The sequence below is a fragment of the Tachypleus tridentatus genome, chromosome 6 (assembly GCF_004210375.1).
Source record: "Tachypleus tridentatus isolate NWPU-2018 chromosome 6, ASM421037v1, whole genome shotgun sequence".
Lineage (NCBI taxonomy): Eukaryota > Metazoa > Arthropoda > Merostomata > Xiphosura > Limulidae > Tachypleus > Tachypleus tridentatus.
In genome coordinates, this window is record NC_134830.1 from 23,720,573 (window position 1) to 23,734,049 (window position 13,477).

Here is a 13,477-nt window from a genome sequence, read left to right on the forward strand (position 1 = left end):
CAAGATTCAAGAGCCGCCATTTGTTAGCGGGCCTAACTAGTCTGCTTTGCAAAAAATGTGCAAGAGACAACATACACTGAGTGGTCACTTTATTAGGTTCACCTGCTCTTTAACGCAAATAGCCAAACAGCGAATCATGAAGCCACAACTCAATAAAAAAAGCATTAAGTCATGGTCAAGAGTTTCAATTGTTGTCCGATCAAATATTAGAATGGGGAAGATGCGCAACCTAAGTGACTTTGATCATGGAATGATTGTTGGTGCCAGATGTGGTATTCCCAGCATCTCAGAATCTACTGGGAAGTTCACGCACTACAGTCTCTTAGAGTTTACAGAGAATGGTGTATAAGCTTAAAAGAAAAAAACATTCACTGAGTGGCAGTTCTTTGGGCGAAAACATCTTGTTAATGAGAGAGGTCAGAGAAGAACAGTCAGAATCGTTAAAGCTGACAGGAAGGTCACAACTTCTCAAATAACCACTCTTTATAATAGTTGTGTGCAGAAGGACATCACTGAAAGCATGGTGCATCGAATCTTGAAGTGGATGGGCTACAGCAGCAGAAGACAGCGTTGGGTTCCACTCCTCTCAGCTAAAAAAAAAAAGAAGATATGAGGCTATATTGAGCACAGGATCACCAAAACTGGATGATTGAAGATTGGAGAAACCTCGCCTGGTCTGACGAATCTCATTTTCTGTTACATAAGATGGTAGGGTCAGAATTTGGCGTAAATAGCATGGCTCCATCCTGCCTTATGTCAACGGTACAGGCTGGTAGAGGTAGTGTAATGGTGTGGGGAATGTTTCCTTGCCACATATTAGGCTTATGATAGCAGTTAAGTATCATTTGAATGCCACTGTATACCTGAGTATTGTTGCTGACCATGTGCATCCATTTATGGCCACAGTCTAACCGTTTTCCAATGGTTGCTTCCAACAGGATAATGCGCCTTGTAATAAAGCACCCATCATCTAAAGTTGGCTCCACGAACATGAGAGTGACTTTAGTGTACTCTGATGGCCTGCGCAGTCCCCATATGTCAATCCAATAGATTACCTTTGGGATGAGGTGGGACGGGAGGTTCATAGCATGAATATGTGACCAATAAATATGCAGGAGGCCTAGCATGGCCTAGCGCATAAGGGTGCGACTCGTAATCTGAGGGTCGCGGGTTCGCGCCCGCGTCGCGCCAAACATGATCGTCATCCCAGTCGTGGGGGCGTTATAATGTTACGTCAATCCCACTATTCGTTGGTACAAGAGTAGCCCAAGAGTTGGCGGTAGGTGGTGATGACTAGCTGCCTTTCCTCTAGTCTTACACTGCTAAATTAGGGACGGCTCGGTGCAGTGGGCTAACAACCTACTCACTTAAATACTTGTTGAAGAATCCGCAAGCGATTGCGGCCCTATGTTCCTAGATGGAATCTAATAGTGATAATAACTAACTAACTAACTAAATATTCAGGAACTGCATTATTCTATCGAGTCATCATGGACCAAAATCCCTAAGGATCATTTCCATCGCTTTATCGAATCTACACCATGAATAATTCAGGCTGTTCTAGAGGCAAAAAAGATTCCTACCCGATACTAGATAGGTGTACCTAATAAAGCGCCCATTGAATGTAGCGATGTTCGTTACTATGTTATTCAATTTTATTTTTGCTCTAAGTAAATAACCTGTTGTTATTTAGGCAATAACAACTTTTAAAACTGAAATACGATATAAGAAGACATGCTTGGAAAGTTAATCATCGACTTTAAAATAATAAATTAATTTGTTTTTAAAGAAACGGTATTTATTCATGATAACGTTTTATGCAAACAAGTGATTTTAAATAATATTTAAAATAACAAATATGTATCTCAATACCATTATTGCTCTTTCTTGATGATCGAATTTAGGCTGTTAAATATACTTTTGATTTTGTGAGCTGGTGTCTGTGGTGGGTTTCACCTTCATGTGGGGAGTCTATTGTGAAATATCCACGTTTCTATTATGATGATAACAAAATAATTTTTGTTAAAACCTCATCACCACTATTGTGTGAAAAGTAGGATTTGTCATGTGAACTTAATTCTGAACAATCTTCTGTTGGTCTGATTTTTTATCGGGCATCGTCAATTTTAAATCTTGACCTAATTTAATTTTTTTTTTTTTTTATGTATGCAAGTACTAATACCTTGTTGAACGATTCAGCCTTTCAAATAAATCATTAGGTTAACAACTAATTTATTGATAAATTACAAAATTGAATCATTTTTCAGAGTGCCATACTGCTAACTGTATTGCAAGTCATTCAGTCTTATAGTAGATACTCTTTGCATTACTAGTAACTTGCTGACAGTTCAGGACAATGGTAATGGGAGCTTGATGAGGTAGCTGGCTGAAAGAATTCCATATCACATTTAGTTGTGCTGGTCATACTTGGCAGTTATACTTTCGTGAAGTACACTTATTACTTAAACTTGGTCATTGACTGTTGCATATGAAGCATTTCTTAGAGGACAAATATGTTTGTTATGAAAACTATTTGATACAGGTTTTAGCTCCTCGTGGAACTCCAAATAGGAAGTGATTGAAAGTCTGCATAATAACCAGCAGGCAGTTCTTTGTAATAGGAATTTTATGAAAATAGCCAACAGGAAGAGATGGATACTGCATGATAGTGATTGAGATTTGATAAATCCTTTACATGTGGTAATGGATTTCAACACACCACACTCGGATGGAACAACAATCTGGCTATGCAGAGTTAAATGTGAGTGCATCTGTACTTCACTCAGCTATTGCACAGCTTGTGGATAGACATTTGAAGATAACTGATATTTAAATACCAACCACTTGTAACCTTAAAACAAAAGTAGCAGTATTACTGCATCAGAGATGTAATGTTAGAGAGTGAATTCATTGACATGCCTCTAAATGATTGTAATGTGCTTTGACCTCTGTTTCAAATAGCTTTCAATTATAAGAGTTTGCCATTCTGAACTTCAGCACTTGATAAGTACTTCAGACATTAACAGTTTTTACTATTCTTTTAAAATAGAATATCTTAAACTTAACTCATTTTATTTGGCTTTCTAAGTGAGGTAAAAGTTGGTAAATAATTTACATTTCTGATCAAATAACTGTAATCTGACAAACAAAGATAATGGTGTCAAAATGTTCAAAACAGTTTATACCAATGCTTCAGGCCCTAATGCATTCTGCAAATTGAAATCTTATTTCTGTTGGATGCAGATAATTTAACAATAAATGTTGGAGAGAATGATTAATGTTTCTTAAATAGGATGGACTTGGTATACATCCTTCTGTTTGTTGCTTTTATCTCCATACAGTAAATAACTTTTTCACTAAAATTTGATAGCTTAGCTCAAGGATATTTATAGTCTAAAATTGAACTTTGTTTCATAAACAAAGAAGCCATCCAGCCATACAACTAAGCCAACATGCTGTTTTCTCTGTAAAGTGCAAGATAAATGGGTGGTTTTGCTATACCACTCCTAGTATTTTCTCAAGAGATTCTGCATGTTTTGTTTTCCCAAGTGGGCCTTTTGAGTTGTTTTTCACAGTTGGCATCTGGAAAACTTCTAAAGAGGTGACAAAAGTAAATTTGATGAATTGTGTAGAAAGCTACTGCAGTGGAAATTGCACTTAGACTAGTAATCCAAAATCAGGATCGTCACATAAGATACCGTTATTGATGGAAGAATGTGTTGTGTAAAGCTCTCTACAAACTCATTATTGTACTGTCACCATCGCAGGTTCTGAACACCCCTTTATACTGTTCAATACTTCTTGAATTTTCTTTTTGTCGCTTAAAATATTTTTCTGCCATTTGTTAAAGCATCCAGGAATTCAAAATTTCAAATTTTAATTGTTATGTGCACAGGAGAGAGGTCATAGTGTGGCTTCCACAACGTTCTACATAGTGCCATTGAATATGGTATTCTGCATTTGATATTGGTTATTGCTATTTTATGAAAACTTACATCACTGATTCCATGACATTTCACATCACAGTAAAGAACATATCAAATAAAATATACAGGGATATTTAAAAAAACAACTGTTTAGATATGCATTTAGGAGGTTCTAGAAGTTATGCAATTTACAAACTCTACAATAGGAAAAACTATTTTTATTCTTCACATAAACACCATTGAAGTCTGACTTTTTGAACTCGGAATAACTTTTGCATTTTGAAGGCATATCTTTAATACAAAAACTTTACCGCATACATTTTATTCCCCAAAAGAAGTATTGTCGACTAAAAGCTTGCAACATTTTAAGTTATGAGTTCTAAATTTGAAAATATATAGTGTTACTTCTATTTAATATGGGGATCATTCCAATGAAACACATTAATTTAAAAACAATTCGTATTTTGCAAAGAATGGTGCTTCTGTTGAAAACTATAAACTCTTCCTCTTACTTTGTCATGAAGAGGAACTACTTTATTCCAAAATTATAAGAGGAATGTTAGTATGAGGGTTAAAATTTTCTCATGTAAATATATTCTTTGTTGATTCAGTTTAATTACTTCTTGAACAGAAGATCATTTTCAAGCACTGTAGATTACTATTTATTTTAAAACATTCATATTTGATCTATTCTCTCTAAAACATAATAAATATATTCTTGTTTATTACTATAAACTGTTAAACTAAAATAATATTTAGGGACAACAAGTGATCTATTTTTACCATTTAGGCTGTACCATCCACTAGACTAAACTAAAATTATTTAAACAAAAGCAATGCAGAGCCATCATTTATATTTATCAAGCTTCTCCTTAAATTCAAATCTGCTGCTTCTACCACTTCCAAAAGCAGTGGCTCAACATGGCCAGGGTGATCTAATAGCAGTCTGTGAGTTGCGTGTCTGAATCCCCACCACACTACACAATCTCACTCTTTCAGCCACGGGGGCATTATAATGTGATGGTCAATCCCACTGTTCATTGGTAAAATAGTCCAAGAGTTGGCAGCGAGTGTTGATGACTAGCTGCCTTCTCTCTAGTCTTATGCTGCTCAGTTAGGGATGGCTAGCACAGATAACCCTCATGTAGCTTTGCACAAAATTCACAAACAAACAAACAAATCCAAAGGCAGTACATTCCAAAGGCCAACTATTCTGTTTAGAAAAATGTCCTGCCAAAATTTATATTTTATGTCTTTTAATCGTACAATTACCCCATTAAGAATGGAAAAAGATGATTCATCAATCAACACTATTAAGTCCTTTAATATTAAACACCTCAATCAGGTTCCTCTATTTCCTTTTCCAAAAGAATTTTGGAGATCTTTACCTTTTTTCATATGACAACCTTTCCACCTCAGATATCATCATTGTAGCCCTCTTCTGAACCCTATTCAACATTTCAGTGTACTTCTTGAGATAATTAGCTTATGACTCTAAATGTAGCTTAACCAGTGACCTACTCAATGAAATTATAACCTCTTGAGACTTGTCAGTACTGCTCCAAATACAATCTAAAATCCTATTTGCCCTACCAACAACAACAACGTACTGATTGTATAAAACTGATCAACTGCCATGTCAAGGTCCTTTTCTTCCATAACACAAAGTGTAGTACAAATCTCTTTAGTTTGTTTTGCAAACATTATTTACAAGATAATTAGATGGATTAAAACCTGAGTATATCTGAGGGAAGCTTGATTAAATAAGTAAGTTTTGTCACATGTTATGAAGAGTTTGGATGTTTTCAAATTTAAGTAAGATGCATATGAAAACAAATGCATTTTTTCTGCAATTTATATAGACACTGGTTTGTGAAGTGTAAAGAAGGTGATTTTAAAATCAAAATGCAAAGAAATGGGTTTTTGATGTCTTAACTATAAATCTTAATTTATATCTGTAGAATTCTGTACATGACCTATCTGAGAAATTTTATGTGTAACAAGTAATGGATTGACGATTGTAGATGGTGAAACTAAGGTTTGTTTTTTAGTGTATACTTTATAGAATTTTGTAGCAACTTTTTATCTAACAGGGTAACTAATCAGTTTTTAACTTTTTGTAAGCAATATTAATTATATTTAGGTCATGATTTGCAATTCATAAAAGTTCAAAATAAAGGAAATGCAAAGTAATTTTAGTTTTGTAATTCCTTGTTTTTATTGTCTAGTATGTATTAAAAAAACAAACTCTATTCACACTAGGTATCCCCCCAGTGGCACAGAGGTATGTGTACAGATTTATAATGCTAGAAACCAGAAGTCAATACTCATGGTAGGCAGGACAAAGGTAGCCCATTGTGTGTAGCTTTGTGCTTAATTACAAACATACAAACTTTTTTTTTTATTATTTGAAAACCTTCACAAGCCTTATCAATATAACCAGAAATGATAGTTATCTGTAATCAGTGATTTATAAGGTATAAAACATACTCATAAAATGGGTGAATGGTTTTCTGGTGGACAGTGGTGTTTGAATTTTTTTAACTTTCTTTTAACAAAAATAATGGAGTTAGTAAATAAAGTGAAAATATTTCAAGAATGTGATATTAATGTTTTTATGCTGACAGTTTTATCATAGTTCAATTTTTATCAGTAAAAACAAAGATATTTACATTACTCTTACCTATTGGGTTTCCAAGGTGTACCTACATTTAATTTAAAATGAAAATTTTATTTCTAATGTTAAAAAAGAATTTTACTATAAATTTGATAATATTAAACATATTGTATTTGTTTTATGGATTTATTGTTAACCAAACAATAGAATAAGTATCATTTTGTGCACCTGATAGGAACCATGAAAGAGGATTTTCATTCATCTGTAGAGATGGAACTACACTTTGCTGGATGTGTCATGGATTCCTGACTTTGAAATATATCGTAAATTGTTCATAAATTTGGAGTGTTTTCTGTTATTTTTATAATAGTAACAGTATGAATGCTAGTTATGTTGTAATTCATCTGATATGCACAATTTTGTCTTTTGGTCTTCTTTAAGATTCTTGAAACGATAACATAACGTAAGTTAAAAAATCTTGGAACAGATTCACAGTGCTGAATTGTAAAAACTTTCCTAGAAATCATCTTTTTAACTCTTTGGCATCTGGAAAGATTATACCCCTTGCCCAAAGGCAAAACTGCATCATGCAACTACCTCTCAGTGGTGCAGCAGTGTGTTTGCAGAGTTGCAATACTAACAATTGGGGTTTAATACCTGTTGGCAGAGCACAAATAACTTACTATGTAGCTCTGTGCTTAACTTCAAAAAACAAGCACCATATAGCTAAAAGAACTATAGAAATTATACTTGTAGTCATTATTCCACTTGTTTAAAAAAATTATTGCAGATTTCCAATTAATTCAGTTAATGAATTAATTTTATACAAATTTTATTTGGGGTTGATTTCAGCATTTTCCATGCATAATATTAAGCAATGCAGCATTAATAAATAAAGTTTAAGAGGAAAATAAAGAAAAAATTGATTAAAATATTCCATTTTTAACTTGTAACATTAATATAGTGTAGACTTGTCAGTTCTAGTCAACTACTGATTCTAAACTTTACAGTTGTGGTGTAACATAATTGTTTATCTCAGTTTTGAGAAGCCATAGGCCAGTGAGATATGCATATGCATGAATGAACACATATGCATGCATGTGGTATGGTTGGGGAAATAAAGGTTATTTGTGGAACAAGATGAAAGGCTTAGCAAAATCCTTTTACATTCCTCCAAGTAGTTTCATTTACAAGGCCACTGTTTGTTAGGCTATGTTTACATTAGGCTTTGTCTCCTGGTGGTTTAGTAGTATGTTTTAAGGGCTTATAAAACTAAAATTGCAGTCTTTAATATCATCATTGAACAGAGAACCCATTGTATATCGTTCTGCTTAACTACAAACATAAGACTTTGTCTTCTAATTAACTGCTTAAATATGCACAGAAAAGCATTCAAAAGAAATGTAAAAAGAAATATGTTCAGTTGGGTTCTTTAGCACTACAATAAAAGAAAACGTAATAAATGTATTAAATCGGGATATTTTGTATTAAAGAGATAAAATATTTTTTTAAAATGTTGCTTATCAACCTTTTAACACAGAAAAATTTAATGATAAATTATGTAGTATCATATATATTTCATTAAGTGTGTCCATAAACGTGCATATACACCACATGTATGTGTGATATAAGGCATTTAAAAATGCATGATTGAAGAAAATAATTACTCGGCAACTGTGAAGTATTATACACTTTGGCAAATAGTATATAAATAGTTTTGTTTCACTAATGTTTAGGTGAAGTATACAAAGTTAAAATAGGAATGTCTACTTTGAAAATAGCTGGATACCTTGTATAAAATGTAATGAATATGGAACGAAATGCATGTTTTATTTGTTGTTTTTATCAATTGTTTATAATATTTGTCAAGTTTTATGTGAAAAAGCTTTTTAATGGTGTCAATATCAGCCTGAAGTTGGCTTTGCTTAGATTGGTGTGTGATAAGAGAAGTTTGAATTGTCTTTGAAATGTTAGAAAGATAGGTCCTTCATGGGTGTTAGCTTTTGATTCATTTCTTATTGGAATAAGGAGTTGATAATTAGTCAAATAATTTTCTTACATCTTTAGCAATTTTTTTAACTTTCATTTTCTTGTTTGTTTGTTTTGAATTTCGTGCAAAGCTACACGAGGGCTATCTGCTCTAGCCGTCCCTAATTTAACAGTGTAAGACTAGAGGAAAGGCAGCTAGTCATCATCCCTTACTACCAACACTTGGACTACTCTTTTACCAAAGAATAGTACTTATTTTTAAGCCTACCATGGCCAGTTGGTCAAGGCACTCGACTCCTAATCTGAGGGTCAGGGGCTTGAATCCCTATCACACCAAACATGCTAGCTCTTTAAGCTGTGGAGGCATTATAATGTGACAGTCAATCCCACTACAAGAGTAGCCCAAGAGTTGGCAGTGGGTGGTGATGACTAGCTGCCTTCCCTCTAGTCTTACATTGCTGAATTAGAGATGGCTAGTGCAGATAACCCTCAAGTAGCTTTGTGTGAAGTTCAAAACAAACCAAACCAATACTTATTTTCAACATGTATTTATTTATTGTGAGAAGAAATTTGAGCAGTAAGTTTTGTTCTTTTTAAACCAGGCATCATAATTCAGAAAAAAAACTACAAAATTCTTTCTATAACTTGCACAATTCTTGTATTTGTTTTACTTTTTTAGTTGATGCAATACCAGAATCATCTCCATGTGCAGAAATGAATGAGACAGCTAGCTACATTTGAGTGTCAGCAGGTTTCCAAGAGACTGTCTTTATTTGCAGAAGAAGATTAACTTTACCAATCCACAGTCCATGCCCAACATATACCAATTGACAACTCCAACAGGTGTCATGTCTTGAGCATTTTACTTCCATTTGGCCCATTTTTAACAATGTAGAGCTAATATTTTGCAAGAACTGTTCTTTTCCTTCATTTGGTTTTAAAAACAAATCTTTTCATCTGTATAGTTGATTCCTCTATATCAAAAACATAAATTTATAGCTGTGAAAATTTTAAATGCAAAAAATCATTTATAATCAACAAGAAAAACATGATAAGCATCATAATGCACACTTGTAGTCATAATGAAAGTGAAACTCGTGCTTGTTTATTCACAATAGATAGGCCAAATAACCTTGTGTAGTATTTCAGGCTAGGCTGTAAGTAAATGAATGTATGTTATTGACAATTGACTGCTTGATGAAGGTGTCAGTTAAAATATGGAGTAAAGATTGGCCTGAAGTAGAACATTAGTAACGTTAATAAAAAGACAAGAACAAAAAAAATATATATCAGGTATATAATAGTATGAATTAGTCAAGATTAACTTGTATTTATTGAGATGTCTAGCTTGTTTTATTTAAATTACAACTTGTTTAATTTTTATTGTGCCAGAGTCATTTTGGTAACTTCAGTAGCATTGGTTTCTGAGGTGTTTAAATTTGCTTGTGTAACTTTATTCACTATGTAGCTGCAGGTATGATATGGTCTGGTTTGGTTTGTTTTGAATTTTGCTCAAAGCTACACAGGGGCTATCTGCACCAGCTGTCCCTTAAGACTAGAGGGAAGGCAGCTAGTCATCACTACTGATCACCAACACTTGATAGACCATCACTTTTTAATGCCCCCACAGCTGAAAAGGCAAGCACGTTTGATGTGACAGAGATTCAAACCCATGACCCTCGGATTACAAGTGGAGTTCCTTAACCACCTGGCCATGCTGGGCCAGGTACGATATGTACAGAATGATATCTGGCCAGTTTTAGTAGTAAGAAAAAGCGTGGATACAAAATTTAACTTATGTTTTTGGAATTCTTTGAAATATAATTATGTTGAGAAGTCCATTCAAAGTGGTATTCTATGTGGTTGACTGTCTGGTTTAAATAACTAAACTGAAATTGGTAAACAAAAAATATGTTAAGTTTGTCATTTAATAACAAATTTATTTTTTGTATACAGAGACTAAAACTGTTGCTACATGCATCAGTGATTTGAAAGGGCAGACTCACTGATTATTAAGTCATCTAATTTGTAAAATAATGTTTCTGAAAATATTTTTAATTTCCTTAGCATTGAAACAAATAATTTATTTCTATATTAAGACGTCAGGTAAGCCTAGTTAAATTTAGGGAGTGTGGTAAATAGCAGCAAAATAGTCCAATAACATTTATTTTGTTTAAAAATTTTTTCAAGTAGTGGTTCTACAAGTTTTAAGACTGAGAACTCCAAACTAGTATTTTGATACAATTAATTGTTAAATACCATGGAGGAAGGACATAATAGAATATAAAGCTATTTGGTTTGGCAGAGAATGAAAACCCAGGATAACATAACTAATAACATTAAGATATACTTGATCTGTACATTTGAAAAATACTATAGACACCACATTATGGCCCAGCATGGCCAGGTGGGTTAAGACATTCGACTCGTAATCTGTTGGTTGTGGGTTCGAATCCCCATCACACCAAACATGCTTGCTCTTTCAGCCATGGGAGTGTTATAAAGTGACAGTCAATCCCACTATTCATTGGTGAAAGAGTAGCGTAAGAGTTCACAGTGGGTGATGATGACTAGTTGTCTTCCCTCGAGTCTTACACTGCTAAATTAGAGACAACTAGTGCAGATAACCCTCGTGTAGCTTTTCACAAAATTGAAAAAAAAGACACCAAATTACAGCCATTCATAAAAAAAACTTTTATGCTTAGCACTCTGTATACTAAATTTTTCCTTTGATTTACATAGTTATAGTTGTAGAATAAAAGCTCAATGGACAAATATAATTATTATTATTTGTATATGTGTGTGTTTCTCAAACACTGGTAATTACTTTTTGAAATTTGTCTTGAAATATAGATATGAATTATTCATAATTATATAAAATCATTAAACAAAACATTTCAGACCATAGGCAAGTAATTTCTCAGGTATTACAAATAGTTCTTCAAATATATTTTTGATGCTTTTGATCAGCATGCTTCTTTTAGGATTCTGCACATATATCGGAACTGTCTGTTTTATTGTAGATTACAAATATAGTATAATATACAATGTAATAAACAAAAAGACATATTTTGGTATTTCATTTATCAAGGTATAAAAACATTAATGGAAAGAATATGTAACTATCAAAAGCAAACTTTGAGTAAGATATTAAATGAAACAGTAAATAAAACGTAAAAGGTTGAGATAATCATAGGTATATGAAAAAAAGATCTCGTAAACAGTAATGAAGTAAAAGAAAAATGGAGCAAAAACAAATTTAAATCCTTTATGAGGAAGACCATCAGGAAGAAATGTTGAAAAATCATTGAATCTGACACTAATTGTTTGAATTTGATCGATAGATCCAACAATGTTTTTATTTATCCTTAATGCAGCTTAGTTCATGCTTTAATAACATAGAATTTAGCATTTTATTAGAATTGACAATAACCATTCTTTACTTTGATGAATATATAATGATAATAATAAAATGTATTTAGCTTGATTTTTATTATAACCTACCTGTAATTATAGGATGAATTTACAGTAATGGATCTAAGTTCAAATGAGCAAGTTAGTTTTTAAAATGTGAGATAGTAAAGTTGTCTTTAGATTTAATTTACTCAAACCTTTCAGTATAGTATACACCAGTTCCTCTATACATTTGCACAGATTAAATATTTGCACTATAAGTTTTGACACATCATGTGTATCTTCTCAAACTTTTGTTAGACTTTAATAAAATTTACAAGTTTTATGTACATAAAAAAATCAGATTTTTTAAATGAAATATTTTTACTAAAAATTTCTTTTTGAAAATCGCCAGTTTTGTTACTAGTTTGAGTGCAAAGTGATTTCATGTTATAATTAAAAAAATTATTCTTCATCCCAAAAAATCTCAAATATTATTTGTGTAATTTCTAAAACCTCCCAATTACATTTAAAATGTTTGTTTTCGGTAAGATATTTTATGTTATTTTCTATATTCTAGCTATATGAGATCTGTTACTTGATCAACCTCATAATCATCATAAAAAAATTAGAAAATAAATATAAACTATGTTTTTTTTTTGTGCTAGAATGATTACATATTATAACATGAAAATACAAGTGACAAGTGTTTAGTCTGAGTAGCTTAACTCTCATAATGCTATATATTTATATATATGTTTATTATTTTTCATTATATTGATCTTAGATGCTTGGCTAACATTACATGATGTACACTGATGAGGTGCATGTGCACTTGTATTACCATATCCAATAATATAAAACTGACCTTTAATCTTCTCTGTGTTGACTGTGTTTTAATGAACTAGTATTTTGTAATATACAGTCACATTTCAATTATTATACATTATGCATATATTATTACTATAAAAACATAAATTACTAAACTTATTTTTCTTAAAATATAGAACAATAAATCAAGAAATAAAGCAAAGAATTAACTCTTCTTGCTACAAACTTTGTACTTCATTATCAATCATGATAATAGGTTGCTAAGCCTTTTGAAAATTTTGCTCATGGAGGATATCAATGAAAATTTTTTTAAGGTTTTATACATAAAAATTGTAAGTAGCTATATAGATGACATAGAATTCCACTATAATTTATTAAGCTTAGTAACTAGTAATTTGAGATCTTTATTTGTATAAAACTATAGACTTGGTATTTTGACATTGCAAACATTTAAATTTAAACAGTGCTGCATTTGACATACCACATGACTCACTAATGTCTATATTAGGTGTGTTCTTTTAATATTTAGTCTTAAAGGAAGAAACTAACTCATGTATGATATTAAAGTTTGAATTAAAATCTGCAATTTGATTCTAAAGGTACAGAAATAAATTCATAAAATGGTAGTTCAATAAAATTGTTAATATGAGTCAACAAATGGAATGAAATGGTCTTTGACCTGTGATCCACTACTAAAGGGTTAACAAAACGATGTAGTAAC

General features: G+C 32.2%; 1 long non-coding RNA gene across 1 annotated transcript; it reads left to right on the forward strand.

Moving 5' to 3' along the window:
• Positions 1–1,911: 1,911 nt before the first annotated feature.
• LOC143252097 (uncharacterized) lies at positions 1,912–12,804 on the forward strand. Its single transcript, XR_013028827.1, has 3 exons — positions 1,912–2,761; positions 6,189–6,273; positions 9,212–12,804. It is a non-coding gene; the product is annotated as an uncharacterized LOC143252097 (long non-coding RNA).
• Positions 12,805–13,477: the final 673 nt, after the last annotated feature.